Source organism: Nilaparvata lugens, chromosome 2 (genome assembly GCF_014356525.2).
Source record: "Nilaparvata lugens isolate BPH chromosome 2, ASM1435652v1, whole genome shotgun sequence".
Lineage (NCBI taxonomy): Eukaryota > Metazoa > Arthropoda > Insecta > Hemiptera > Delphacidae > Nilaparvata > Nilaparvata lugens.
This window is the reverse complement of record NC_052505.1, coordinates 52,011,058-52,024,133: the sequence shown is the minus strand read 5'-3', so window position 1 is coordinate 52,024,133 and position 13,076 is coordinate 52,011,058. Positions and strand designations below refer to the sequence as shown.

Below are 13,076 nucleotides of genomic sequence, written 5' to 3'. Positions count from 1 at the left end.
TTCAGATCCACATTGAAATCGCCAGCAATTATTATATTATCATACTTGTTTGTCAGATCATGCAAAACTGTATCAATTCGATCACAGAAATTATTCCACTCTCCATTTGGTGATCTGTATACTCCAACAATCACAAACTTCTCTCTACCTCTTCCTATTTCCACTCCAGCTATTTCCATATCCATTTCAATCGAACAACTATCTAGGTAAGGGAGTTTACGGACTTTAACAGTATTTCTTGCTAGAATACAAACTCCACCACTTCTGTGTGATTTTCTACAAAAATTTCCATTTATGTTGTAGCCATCAAATTTCAACTGTGATATTTCAGCATCTGTGAGTCCATGTTCTGTAAAAACAGCAACATGTGGAGATTCAGCTTTCAAAAATACATTTATCCTATCAACTTTATTTCTGATATATTGTATATTTTGGTGAATAAGAATTAAATCGTTTAAACACTTTGAGTGGTTTGAATCTTTTTCCATACTCTCTGTATCCGTCAGCAAAGGAAGATCAAACCGAATAACTGTACTAGGACACACCAAGGCTTCTTCCCTCTCTTCAGCCATCTCACTAAAAAAGAATCTTCGCTTACTGCACTGTTGCAAGGTGATTTATTTACAATTATTTCTGCCAGTCTAGTGCACAGGATTTCTTTCCCCGATCCATTGAGATGAAGCCCATATTGATTGAAATTTTCCCTCCTCAATCTCTCATTGAGAAAACAAATACTTATCCTCTTTACATTCTTTCTTGAAATACTATTTATGTGTTTGTGTATTATTTCGTTCATCTTGTTTATCGAATGGTTCAGGTCGGGTCTGTCGAAGCGATTTGGAATAGTTGTCATTATAAGATTTGTTTTCAGACTTATCGGAACCAAGCTATCAAGTACTTTCTTCACATCATTAACATTCTGCACTGTGTTAGCCTTAATGTCATTTGTGCCACCCATAACTATAAGATAATCATTTGGACCAAAATTTTTCGTTTGCCTATCAGCTCCTTCAACAATTTGACTCAGTGTAGCATTTGGTTTGAAGAAAACCTGGGTTTCAAAATTAATTTGGAAGTTTTTCACCAATAAAATCCATTATTTTTCTTCCATGGCTATCCGCCAAAATTAATATTTTATTTCTAATGATAGTATTCTTTTTAAAATTAGTATAATTTTTCCTCTTCACTTGTACATGTGACTTAACTTTATTTCCGTTTTTCTCGATCACATCATTACTACCATCTTGATCCTGTCTTATCACCCTATTTTTATTTTGGGTTTTGTCAGTTTGGGCAGATGATTTTCTTTTACTATAATTTGCATCTATATTCTCATTTTCCTTATTATACATAGCCAATTTTCCAGATTTGCTGAAAACATTGAAAGAGTTTTTTACTCTTATTGCACCACACTCGAAAGATGAATCAATTATAGTGTCACCTGGTGAATAGAAATTTCTTAAATTCTTCTGTCTCAATTTTCAGAGATTTATTCTCGGCTCTCAATAAGATATTTTCTGCCTCCAGAACTTCTATTGTTGTCAACATTCTTGCATTGTTTTCAATTATGTTTTCATTTTCATGTTTCAATAAGGCCTGATCTTGGAGGGCCGTTTCAAGTTCATCATTCGCCTGGAGAGACTCTAACAAGGAATTTTTTTTCTCCAACTCTATCTGTTAGCTCATAGAATGTGCAATTATGTCGTCTCTTTGTTTTTGGAGTTCAACTTCCCTTAGAGATTCATTTATTAATGACACACAAGGTGATGGAGAATCTCCACGATAAGACTGTCCTTCTTTAACAGTTATTACTGAATCCTCAGTAATCGAATCATTAAAAAGCTGATTTAATTTATTTTCAGGTGGAGAATGGTTATGTAAGTTGTTAACATTGATTTCTTCAATCTTCGTAGCATCTTTGTCGGTTTTCAAGGTAGCTTTACAAGACTTAGATAGACAACGCCATTGAGCTAGACCAGATGTATTAAAACCTGTTAGTCTGTACGAAAAATCTCTAAAAGTGAGTTTAGGACTACCCTTATTAGTTTTACTTAAGATGATATCATCCATTTCCATTCAAAGATCGAGTTTAGACGATTAGTTAGTACCGTATGACACTGTCGCTCAGCAGAAAGTGAATCAAAATAATGAGTGAGAATAAATTAGTTAATTCTGTAAAATTGATAAACGGATAAAAGTCTTACATTTCGAACTTGCAATAAACAATTACTACCGAGTTTGCCCAATAATCAAATAGAGTCCAATCCAAATAGGAAGAGTGAAACAGATTGACATAGGATGTATCAGTTATCAAAGTTAAAAAAGGAAATTAATAAGAGTAATATTTAAAGCGCTTAGAACGCTGTTGTGTCAGAAGAATAAAGTAAAAGCAACAATTGATATTGGTACCAGGGGGGTATCAAGGTGACTAGATGGAATCTCACAGATAAAGTGTAAGAATATATATTTTGAGTGATAATGAAGTCTACTACGCTTATAAAGATAAAATTCGGGAAGTGATACTTTGAGCTAGAAAGGAGACAATTCAAAACAAGAGACTATACTATTCTATCGCACTGAAACAAACAAACTGATTAGATAGTTTGCTATCTTTCGTATGAAATAAACAGTTAATAATTGAGAAATATATTTCAGAGTAACCGTTAAATAGTTTAGCCCGCTTCTCACTTCAAACAAGTAAGGATAGTTCGTTTAAGGTAATGTGGCGCTTGTGAATCCAAACATATAAATCGCGCGTATCCCGTCCAGTTCCGGGACAAGCGCGACAGATATCCTGAGCAAGGCCGCACAGGGTTTACAAATTATTCACCCATATACGACGCTTACAGGGACAGTCTTGGAACACATTAAATTTGTTTGCCACTTACAAAATAGAAATAAGTTATGATAAATAATTACCATTTTATAAATTCGTTCTTTATGAGAAGCAGAGCAAGTAAAAAATGATAAGTAAAAAGACTATTTTGAACTATACAAGAACAGTACGATACTAGTAACAAAGTTAAGAAAATATCAGAGAAAATTTTTATTTACTGTTGCTGACTGTGATCAATCTAGGACTTAGTAATACAGGGTGCGGCATAAGTCACTACCCCGAACTTATGGATAATCAGGTTATGAACATCAAAACTAATATACAACGGTATTTTATAAATTCTTTAATAACAATAGTGAAAATAAATAACTTACATGTGTGTATGTGATTTAATTAAACTGCTCAAAGTGTCCACCATTTTGCTCGATACATTTTGATGCACGTTTGGCCACTGATTTACAGATATCTTCACACCGCTTTGAAGCATTACCGAAAACATTTTGAAACGCTTCCTCTATTAACTCTTTCAAATGTTCCACATTTCTTGGTTTTGTCGCGAAAACCTTGTCTTTTAAAATGCCCCAAATGGCAAAATCACACGGTGTAAGGTCTGGCGACCGTGACGGCCATTCAACAGTACCGCGTCTGCCTATCCACTCATTGAAATTTTCGTTCAGGAAATCCCTAACGATTAAACCGTAATGAGGAGGGACAACATCTTGTTGCCAGATAAGGTTATGCCTAATACACTCAAAAATAGGACTATTGTCTAGTTCAATGATAACTTCATCTAGCATAGCTCTGTACGTTTCGGCAGTTACAGTACCTTGAAAAAAATATGGACCTATGATACCAACGCTGCAAATGCCTGCCCAAACAGTAACGCCTGGAACATTCAATTCTTCTTCAATGACTTGGAAGGGATTATGGTCAGACCAGTAAACACAATTGTGTCTGTTTATCCTGCCATTTAGTTTAAATGACGCTTCATCTGTCCACAAGACTGTCTTAAAAAAATTAGGATCTCCTTCATCACGAATCGTATACCACTCGCAAAATTCTAAGCGTCGGTCTGGATCGTCTTCATGTAGAGCTTGCAATAAAGCCGGCCTGTACGGTTTCATTTTTAACTCTGATAAGATTCTTCTAACACTTCTATCTGAAATGCCTAACTCTTTGGAAGCACGTCTTGCTGATTTCTTCGGACTAATGACAAATGATTGTGCTACCTGGTGTAAATTTTCTTCAGTAGTCACAGAAACAGGGCGACCAGATCTGGGTAAATCATCGACTGTGCCTGTGCTTTCAAAGTGTTTATTTAAATTATACATACTTTTCCTACACGGTGGCACAACATTAGGAAATTTTATGCAGAACTGTTCACGTACTTTTTCGTAATTACGATCAAACTTGATCCACATCTGTATAATAAATACTCTTTGTTGAACTGACAGTTTTCTATTCATGATGACAGACGCTAGCCCAGTCAATAAAGGTTTTTTCGATCCGAAAATTAAATAAAAGCTGAATCTTCTACCATCGATAGAACCCTCCCAGAGGGTCATTCTCCCAAAAGTCCCAAGAAATCCCCTTGGAGCTTTCCCCCCTAGCACCCCTCAAAGTTGAAAAATGCAGGTAATCACGGAAAATCAATTATCTCTGTACCCATTGATCGGAAACAGCTCTATTATATGCCATTCGATTAGTTACATTATGGACTACAATATTAGTTATATTCATTTTTTCAATAAAATTAACAGTTTTCTTGATAAAATAATATAATGTAAAAATCTAGGGGTTTTTTGATTTGATTTTTTTGTTTTCTCTGATTAACTTCGAAGCAAATAATCTAAAGAAAATTAGACAAATAATTAATGTAGCCACATTCATTGCGAATCCATTGATGTATATTGTTATGTATTTGCGATTCAAGTTGACGCTGTGGAAGGGGAAACATCCGACGCAGCTGACTCCCTTCACCATAGTAAACAGAATAATACTGCTGTCTACATTGCATCTCATTTACAGTATGGCGCTCGAAACAATCAATTTTGTCTATTGTTTTGACATGCGCTGTATATAGATTTTCACTTTTCAATACTCTTAAAAAATATTACAATTTTCTTGATTTAACCATGCTCATGATAAAAATCAGGATTTCGTTGTTTTCTCACAGAATTTATTATATTAATTTGAAGTGTGCCTTCTCCATACGAGTCAGAGGTAGCACAATTTGATAACTCTAATTTCAGATATTGATGTTTTTCATCAAAGTTTCATGTTATATTATGTGTCCGACTCCTTCATCTTATCCTTATTTTGTGAAAAATTAAGATTCAAAATTTATTTTCAAGAACAAAAAAACAAAAAAATTTTCAAGCTGAAAGTAGATCAATTTGTTGCACATTCGGTTCAAATATTAACAAATGTTACCAAATATTATCACATATAGTGAGAACGAATTATTCTGAAGCTTACTATTCTCACTGAACATGAAGAGGCAATACCAAGCCAGAATCGCAGTTCCGTTCAAATCATTATTATCAGAGCTTTCAAATTGATGCTATGTAACTATGGATGTTATCCCCATCTCACAATTTCCCTATTTATCCTTATCCTGATTCAGAATAAAGAATAGAGATCAGAATATGATCTCTATAATCACAGAAATCAATGTACAGTACCTATAATAAATAGTAAAAATAACAAAATTTCTAGTAATAATGCAACTTTCTCTAGGTATGAATTTCAAGGCTCATAAAATGACTTTTTCTCAATCACAGGCAGAAATTCCAATGATTACCTATCATAATAGTAATTTAATGAAAATTTTTTATATTGTACATTGTTCGACGTAAGATAAGCTACATCTTTAAGGTACCCCAACATATTTAGGATTATCATGTTTATGAATGAAAGCGAGACTGTGATAGAAGATTGGTCAAACTGAAATATAAACATTATAGACAATCCATATTTCTGATCAACTATAATTATAAATGATAGTATCAAGCCATAATGAATTGAGCAACTGAATTTCAAAGTTACTATCCACTGTTCAAATCGCACTGTGATTTCCTTTTACTTCCAAATGGATTGACTTGCCTCACTCTTCAACGTAACAATTATTGAAAAATCCAGTGGAATGTGAACGTCATCCAAAAAGCATTTGAATTTCAATTTTCATATCATGAAATTCATAAAAAACTAATTCTTGAGAGAATAGTGATGAATTGCAAACAGTGCAAGTAACATTGATACAAAGCGATACAATGAAAGTCAACATCGATTAATTTGATATTGGACTTATCAAATTATATTATTTATAAAGCTTATAAAATGTGGAACCAACATTTTTAATTTTCTCTACTGGAGCAAAACATCGATAGAAAATAAAGAAGAGCCCATCATAAGCACAATATACTTGTGTACTAGAATTCACTTGAACTAACTCATCACTTCAACCCTTCAATGATCACAATGAACTAGAATGGTATAAAAACCATGGAATTGATAATCAGGTACATTTTTCAAATAGCTTCACCCAACTAAATCTGTAAATAGATTCAATTTGAATGCTTCAAATAGAAAATGATCTATCCTTTTGGTGCCCTAATCAAAATCAATTTCAATCAACATTAATCGACATAAAGAAAAGCTTCTGCCAACCTTGTATAGTGAATGACAAGATGCGAGTGGAGGTGAAAAATCGATGTGTTAACAAAAATAATAGAAGATGATGAATCGTCTTTCAATTAATCTTATACGGTAGGGTACTTTGTGGTTAAATGTGAAACACTTTCATGATTTTCCTACCTTTTATGCATGCTTACTCTTCCTTAATTTGTATTTTTGCATGGCTTTCATCTTTAGAATCTACTGAATTTTCATATTGAACTGTCTTAATAATCTAGATTCAACTAGTAAGAACGGAAGATAAGCTACTTTACAGAGAGAATCATTGAAAGCTTCGACTCAACTATCCCAATGTATATTTTTTTTATGCCTCAGCCATCATATATATTTGGCTCAACTGAAGGTATATTATCAACCTGGCTTGAAGAATATTAACTGTAGAAAACAGCTAAGACTGCACGCTATGATTTTTCAGGAAATTGCCACTGTTAACACTATTGTAATCTATGATTTATCTCAGTTTTTGAAAAAACTTATGATAAATTTTAGCATAGAATTATAATCATACACACATATTTTAAATATGTATTATATTATGTAATAGTATGAATATTTTATCGGTTGCAAACAATATCTTTGTCTGTCATAGAATGCATGATTTAGCACATCTATAACAACAAAATGATTTTAGAGAATTTAGAGAATTAAAATGTGAAAAATTAGTTTCATCGCATGTCAAAACAATAGACAAAATTGATTGTTTCGAGCGCCATGGTGTGAATAAGATGCAACTTAGAAAGCAGTAGGCCTACTACTGTCGTATTTTACTGTTTATTATGGTGAAGAGAGTCAGCCACGCCATACTGCGTCGACTGTTTCCCTTTCCACAGCGTCAAATCGAATCGCAAATGAATAACAATATACATCAATGGATTCGCAATGAATGCGGCTACATTAATTATTTGTCTAATTTTCTTTAAATTATTTGCTTCGAAGTTAATCGGAGAAAACAAAAATCAAATCGAAAAACCCCTACATTTTTATGTATATATTATTTTATCAAGGGAACTGTTTGATTTATTGAGGAAATGAATACGACTAATATTTTAGTCCATAATGTAACGAATCGAATGACATATGATAGATTTTTTTCCGATTAATGGTTACAGAGATAATTGATTTCCAGTTTGCTGTTTACTATGGCTAAGAGAGTCAGCCGCGCCGTTCCGCGTCGACTGTTTCCCCTTCCACAGCGTCAAATTGAATCACAAATACATAACAATATACACCAATGGATTTGCAATGAGAGTGGCTACATTAATTATTTGGCTCATTTTTCTTTAAAACTACTTGTTTCGAGGTTAATCGGAGAAAACCAAAAAATCAAATCACAAACCCCCTCAATTTTTACATATATATCATTTTATCAAGAAAAATGTTAATTTTATTGAAAAAATGAATATAACTAATATTGTAGTCCATAATGTAACTAATTGAATGGCATATAATAGAACTGTTTCCGATCAATGGTTACAGAGATAATTGATTTCCCGTGTTTACCTGCATTTTTCATGTTTTAGGGGGTTGGGGCGGAAAGCTCCAAGGGGATTTTTTGGGACTTTTGGGAGAATGACCCTCTGGGAGGGTTCTATCGATGGTGGGAAATTCAGCTTTTATTTAATTTTCGGATCGAAACTGCTTTTTTGGACCTTCATTGACTGGGCTACGCTGTTGACTGAAGAGTTGCAACCTACCGCACCAACTTTACTAAAACAACTAAACTGTGAACAGAGACGGTAGCTGTGTACAAGTCCCGGCCAGCGTTCAAGGTCGCCCATCCCCTCCACTCCTACCGTAACAATACAGGGGCTCTAGCGGCTGGGTAGTGACTTATGCCGCACAGTGTATTATGTAATTCAATTTGTGAAACTGTTTGCAAAAGCAAAGAAAAAGAAAAGGCTAATTACTTTGTTTAATTTATTTTGTAATAGAAATTAAAACCTACATTTTATAGCACGAAGATATAATGCATAATCTATCAAAATTTAATTTGAATTTTATTTTAATATTCAATGACGCGAAAATATTAAGCTATCGAGTTATAATTAAGGTTATGAACACAATATTCTACGTAAACTTCTGAAAGCAAGAAACAAAAGGAAAACAGGCTATCTTATCTGAGACGGAGCTGCTCCAAAAAACACAACCATCCACTACCACTGACTTCACTCGACTCCACTCGTATCAGAAAGTATAGTCTGATTTAAGAAAATCTAAAATTCTTATCCTACTAACCTCCAATAGCCATCTATTAATGTGGCGTTTGTATACGCCTATGGACCGTGCTTCAGTCTTTAATGTGTTGGGGGAGTTTCGAGTAAAGTATATTTGCTTTATAGAAGGAATTTGTTGTGTTTATTGATTTGGATACTCTAGGAATAACAATGCCAATGTTCACCGAGCTCCTGGTTGTGTAGTCATGTTGGACTTGAGCGAATATGTCTGGTTTATTCTTGTAGATGTGCATAAGTAGGGATCGGAACATACAACTGATAAATATTAAATACTTTAGACTCATTAAATAGGGTTTTAGTAGGATACCTACTATTTTTCTGTAACACCGTTTTAATAATGGATTTTTGAGTCACTTCCAAGGGATTCAAGACAGTCTTTGTGCCGCCTCTCCAAGCTAAGATACCATACTGTAAGATAGATTGGGCATACGCATAATATACTTGCTTAAGCATTTCAATATTCATGATTTTACTTAGAAAATTGAAAATGTATAATAATTCCCTTAATTTATTCCTGGTAAAAATTATATGGGAGCTCCATTTCAAACGTTTATCGAATAATACTCCTAGATACTTATATTCTGAGACAGCTTCAACTGTGTCACATACCATACATTCATCCAACGCTCCACATGAGTGCAATCTTAATTCCAAATCCACAGGTTCGGCATCTTCTCTGAGACAAATTGGCATGCACTTAGTTTTACTCACATTGACAGTTAGATGATTATGATCGAACCATCTTTTCACTTTATTCAGTCCACACTCTGCATGTTTGTCCTGACCTCATTCCAAGAGCGACCATCAAAAAATAAAGATGTGTCATCGGCATATAAGAAGCAATCACCGTTCTGTAGACTCAGCTTTCCCAAGTTATTAATAAAAATCAAAAATAAAATTGTTCCTAGGGTGCTTCCCTGCAGAACGCCATAATTCAACTCTCTACTCATACTATTTTCATTGAGAATAGTGACAATCTGGCGACGGTCCGAGAGATGGCTCCTAACCAGTTCAATCCCTTACACCAACCAATATAATACAGTTTATTCATGAGGACAGGCACGGCCCTAGGGACTTTGCCGCCCTGGGCGTGATCGGCAACCGCCGCCCCCCCCTCTCAAGTATCCCGTCTATAGCCTGTGTAGAATAAGTTGAGACTTGGCCCTCCATCCGAAGAAATTACAAGGTTGCCAATTCGTGTAAAATTGCAACTTTCTCAAATTTCCAATTCAACGTCAGAATTGGATGCAGAATATCATCCCCGATATCCTAGTAGTGTTAAAAAAGTTTCAGGGTTGAAGGATTAAAAGGAAATTTAACTTTTATGATAAAATTGGAAACATTGGAACCGCCATTTCAATTTCAAGGTCATCCACGACATTCAAACCTAACCTAACCTAACCCAACCAAAAAAAAAAAATAGAAAAAAAACAATAAATAATAAAAATCAAAATTAAATAAAAATAAATTAGAATTAATTTCACGACCTTTGGGAGTGGTGGGAGACTGTTCGGGTATATATATATATATATTATATATATATATATATATATATATATATATATATATATATATGGGAGCTCCTAGCCATAAGAGCTATCATTGTGTTGCTGACTAGTTGAAGACGAGTTGCTCTTTTTAGTGTGTGTGTGGGTGTGGGTGTGTGTGCTACAGTGCAGTGCAGTTTTTAGTGAATAGCAAAGTAAGTACAATCTATATTGTTTATTATTATTGTTGGTTATTATTTTAAAAGATCCATTTTGATGAATACTTTGTGTGGGGGACTTTGAGATGTCTCCTCACACATCATGATGATCATTCAGTTTGAGAGTTTGTTTTAATAAAAAATTAAAGAAAAAAATTAAAAAAAAATAAAAACAAATTATAAAAAATTAAAAAAATGAAAAAAAAATTTGAAAAAAAAAAATCACATGAAATTGGGAATAAATGAGAATAATGGCCATGCCCACCAGCATTAGGGGCATTAATGGGGGACCTATCACTCTAGTTCAAGTTGGTCATGCAGGAGCATGGTTGGGGTCATCCACTCAGTGGTCAGTCAGTCAGTTCAATTACTGATCAGTCACTGTTCAGTCACTGTTCAATCACTGTTCAGTCACTGTTCACTTACAGCTCACTAGAAGCTGCAATGAGCTTGGATATAGTTGTTAAAGTATAAATAATAAACAACAAGTAAATATATATCCACCATGGTGTAGTGGTTAGCACATCTGCTTTCCATTCTGGAGGACTCGGGTTTGAATAATTCATAAGGTCCCGGGTTCGAATCTTCATTGTATATATGTGGATGTAAGATGTTAGGTTAAGGAATGTAGGTAGGTAGGTAGAGTGTAGGTGTAATTGTTTGTAAACCATTACACCATGATGGATATCTTTTGTTGAAATATGATTCAACATGAAAGTTTTCATGTTTCAACTGGTCAAACTCTGAACTCTCAACACTCTGAACTCGGGGCTCTGAACTCTGGACTTCTGGACTCTGGACTCTAGACTTCTGGACTCTGGATTCTGGACTCTGGACTCTAGACTTCTGGACTCTGGACTCAGAACTACTCTGGACCATGGACTCTGGACTTCTGGACTCTGGACTCAAATGTCCTGCATCATTAAAAAAGTCTGTCAACAAGATAATACCATGATTATGTAGTTCCTCCTCCTTAAGCTCAATCACTGCATCCCGCAGATATAGCTCACTGTTTGACAACATGTTGCAGTAGATGGAATACCTCTCAGTGCTGACAAGCTGTCTTATACCAAACAGAGAAAAGTAGTGGTGGTGGTGGGGATAACTTTCCTTGTCAACAGGTCTATGATGATGTCACCCCATCATGACTCACTTCTCAATTCTTCGTTATCATTAGTAGGAAGAAGTATCATATTCTATATAATTTAAGTCTTTAAACATAAATCCTCTATGGTGTAGTGGTTAACATGTCAGCTTACAAGTTGGAGGTTCCAGGTTCGAATCCAAGGCGGTAAAGGTCAGTATCAACAGAACCAGAGGATATATTTTTTTTGTATGTAGTGGGTAGAGAGAAGAAAACCATATTTTTATTCTTCCCATATACATTTAATTTCCATTATAAAACAGAATATATATATATATTAGTCATTGAAAATCCTCTTCTATATTTTGTGGTCTCCTGATAGACCTCTGCTGACCTTTCCTCTCGTTCTGAAATGCTGCATACTCCATCAGTTTGTACAGTATCCCGAAAAACAGCACTGTAGATAGATATTAGTAGAGCAGGGTCTCCTGAACAGCCCTCTGTAACTCTGAATCTCTTCACACGTCCATCATCTCTGCAGTATGAGAATCCTGCAAAGGTCACCTTCCTGTTGTTGCTGATAAGAGTTAGACTCTTGTCACTGCATTCAAATTCACACCAATACTTTCAGGATGAACGATCATCAAAGATTAATTCAATCTTGACATCCTCATTTCGCCAATTATAGACTTTATCCAAATTTACAACAGCTACTTCACTATACTTGAGACTGTAGATAGTATCCAAAGGTACTCTTTGGCTATCGCCAAACAGAACATAACCTCTAAAGTATGACATTGTCAACAGTTAGTGATTGACTGATGTTCAAGAGACAAACGTCTCCACTTATTTATAGTCAATAATGATGGTGGTGGGGGTAAAAGTGAATGAGAAAACAGTAAATTAAATCAAATGTTTATTTATTGACATGAAAAGGTTACAACAAAAATATCTATCTTCCAGCATTGCCGTCATAATCCAATCATGGGTTGAGTTCACAATATTGAGTGCGCAGAGTAGTGGTGCATCCATAGGCTCCTTCCTTGATCCAGTCAGCTTCTTCCGCACAGACTCCACATAGTTGAGTAGGTAATGCTCCAGGCAGTAGCTTCCATGTCCAGCACTAGTCCTCAGCAATTCCTCCAGGTTCGGTATCTTGTAGTAGAGATAGGGTGATGTCAAGTCGACATACTCTATATTCTCCTTATCATCCAGCTGCAGCAGCTTGTCCAATAGAGTGATTGTGTCACATCCATAGACAAAGATCTTGATTGACCGTCCCAAGTTGCTGTCAGACAGCCATCGACCAATCATATCGCAAACAATTGGTTTCAGAGCTTTGTAGGGAAGATGTTGTTGACCGGCTCCCTTGACTGACCATCTTAGTCCATGTTTAGCTTGATGTAGACAATTGTTGTCAAGCACTGCACTAGCTTTGAACAGCATATCTGGGTAGGGTGGCTCGAAAAAGTAGTGATGTGTTGTTACATGATAATTATCATCACATTCCAGTACTGCCAT

General features: G+C 35.0%; 1 protein-coding gene across 1 annotated transcript in view; it reads left to right on the top strand.

Moving 5' to 3' along the window:
- The window catches only part of LOC120348757, a 44,909-nt gene that overhangs the window by 14,831 nt on the left and 17,002 nt on the right, over positions 1-13,076 (top strand). The gene's annotated exons all lie outside the window — the stretch shown is intronic.